This window comes from Propithecus coquereli, unplaced genomic scaffold (assembly GCF_000956105.1).
Source record: "Propithecus coquereli isolate 6110/MARCELLA unplaced genomic scaffold, Pcoq_1.0 Scaffold3, whole genome shotgun sequence".
Taxonomy (NCBI): domain Eukaryota; kingdom Metazoa; phylum Chordata; class Mammalia; order Primates; family Indriidae; genus Propithecus; species Propithecus coquereli.
In genome coordinates this window covers 2,191,317-2,194,044 of record NW_012148618.1, presented here as the reverse complement: position 1 = coordinate 2,194,044, position 2,728 = coordinate 2,191,317, and the positions used below count along the sequence as shown (strand labels likewise).

Genomic DNA, 2,728 nt, shown 5'->3' with positions numbered 1-2,728 from the left:
ATTATTTAGTATTAAAATATTTGTTTTTGGTGTGATAATAGTTGTGGTTAAGTCTTTATTCTTTTAAAAATACATCCTGAAATATCTACCAGTGAAATATATTGAGGATTTGCTTCAAACATCGAAGGGGAGTGGATGTAGGTACAGATGAAACAAGATTGGCCACGGATTATTAAAGCAGAACAAGTACGTGAAAATTCATTATACTAGTCTCTCGTGTTTGAAAATTTTTCGCAATAAAAAGACAGCACCAAATACATGCACACATGTACCTAAGCAAAAGTCCAAAGTAATTCACAAAACTAGGAAGTATTAGTAGCCACTTACACTGCAAGTAGACAAACTATTAACCACCACCTTTTGAAGAGCAAATCTACCTTGCAAAGTTTTATAATGCTCATAACCCTGAATGATTATATTTCTAGGGCTTAATTATAAGAAAACAATTTACAAATGTAGTTTTTTCGTTTTAGTTTTAAGATATGTGGTCTTGCTGTCACCAGAGCTGGAGTGCAGTGGCATCACCGTAGCTCACTGTAGCCTTTAATTCCTGAGCTCAGGTGATTCTGCTGTCTCGGCCTCCCAAAGTGCTGGGATTACAGACATGAGCCACCATGCCTGGCCACAAATTTAGTTTTAAAATTGTTCAAAACTTTGGTTATAAAAGAAAAAATGGGGGAAACCCTAAGTACCCAACAACAGAGTATAGGTAAAATAAAATATTGTACAAATATACAATACTATGTAGCTATTAAAATGTTTAGAAGATAGTTATCTACTAACAAGATGTTCAGGTTAAATAAGAAATATATTACCACTTAAATAAGTGCTGCTTGACATGGCTTTTTTTGAAAAGACTACATCTAAAAAAAAAAAAAAAAGCCTGCAAGAACACCAAACCTCATTTTTGAATGGTTGAAGCATGTCAAATTTCTTGGGCTCACTTGCATTTTCTAAATGTTCTATGAGCATGTATTACCTAATCTGGATTAAAGGTAAATAAGGGGTACTTTCTCTTACAAATCCACATACATCATAAGATGCTTGACCAGTCCTCCTTTTTAATTTCAGAAAACTACATTTTAAAAAAAGCAAACAAATAGCTGCATAAATCTAGCATGAAAAGATGACAAACTTTCAAGGACAGTAAGAAGGAGAAATTTTCTTTTGAAAAATTTTAGCCATGAAGTTTTTATACTAAAATCACCTCAGTGAAGATGACTATATTTAAAGGATCAATATGGGAATGACAGGGCATTACGAATGGCTTCATCATCTTCAGAAAACATAATTTTAGTAAGAAGAATAGGGAAAAAATTGTTTAAAATGTACTCTCCTAAACTATCCCTAAATGTCACTCAGGACTAGCCAGAAATGTTTAACTAAGTCAATCTGGTTCAATGAACTCCCACAAAAAGTTACATCAGTTTTAAAACGGAGCCATGGGTTACCCTAAATGAAAAACAGGAAGAACATTTCAGACTGGTAAAATCAGAATCAGATTAGACAGGAAGAAAAATTCAGATGTTCCCTAATCTGATAGGCTACCTCTTAAAAATAGCTATGCTTTCTCACTGGAAAATTTTTTTTAAATGGCAAAATACTTTCAAATTTTGATCACAGACCCACCATCGGTAACAGCAGCTATGCCCTCAAACGATAACTTACTTTCTCTCAGCCAAACCCATTTTAAGGCCGTTTTTTCAACTTAACTATTATATTAGCATTGCCCCTACTACGGAAGCTGTAGTTATGCTACTTATAACCAGACACAGAATCAGAAGAGTTGATGTGTACGTACAATAAAGAGTTTTAAAGGTTTTAATTAGAAGCAATACTATATTGCTCGTTACAATACTTAGAGTCTTGAAACACATAAAGCGAAAGTTTCCTTTCAACTCTCCTAAATCCCTCTTCCTTGCCCGGAGATAACCAATGGTAATTGTTTGGCATATATATTTCCAGGTGTCTCTCTCTCTCTGCCTTTACACAGAAAATAAATTCTGTAGGAAGTGAGCTAGTGTTAAGTGCTAAAAGAATATTTAGAAGGAGGGGGCTTGAAGGGCTAAATTAGGGAAAACATCACTGAGGCGGTAGCCTTGGAGTAAAAACCTCACAGACCAAAAAAGTTAACCTTATGAATGAATCCGAGAAAATTCCAAGGAAAAGCTCCAAGGTAGGACCATATCTAATGTATTCAAGCAACAGCCGGCCAGTGTGGCTTGAGCATTGTATGGCAAGACGGAAGGGGTACAATAGATCATGTAGGCTATCTTGTACATCACAGAAAAATTGACTTTAGTACTGCAATAGGCAGCCATTAGGTGAGTTTATAGCTGACACTCTTTTAAGCAATACATTTTGCAAATATTACATTTTAATAGCATCAATCTAGCTACCACTTTGAGAACAGACTAGTGTGGAGGGGCAAGAGAAATATAAACATATTGTAATAATGCACAACAAACAGCAATTTGAAATTGGACCAACTGACAGCAGTATGAGCAGTGGTATGTTCTCAAAGAGCTGACAACACAATATTCTAAAAAGCCAAAGGTGAGGTACCAAGGGGAAAAAAGCCAAGGATGGCTAGCCAAAATCTTCAGCCTATGTGACATGAAAATTGGAGTCTCCTTAAGTGAAAAAGGCAACGGTGCAAAAGAAACTGGTCTGGGCCAGGCATGGTGGCTTACGCCTGTAATCCTAGCACTCTGGGAGGCCCAGGCGG

General features: G+C 36.0%; 1 protein-coding gene across 8 annotated transcripts in view; it reads right to left on the bottom strand.

Moving 5' to 3' along the window:
* HNRNPC (heterogeneous nuclear ribonucleoprotein C (C1/C2)) overlaps nt 1-2,728 on the bottom strand; it is a 71,392-nt gene that overhangs the window by 54,395 nt on the left and 14,269 nt on the right. The window lies entirely within an intron of this gene.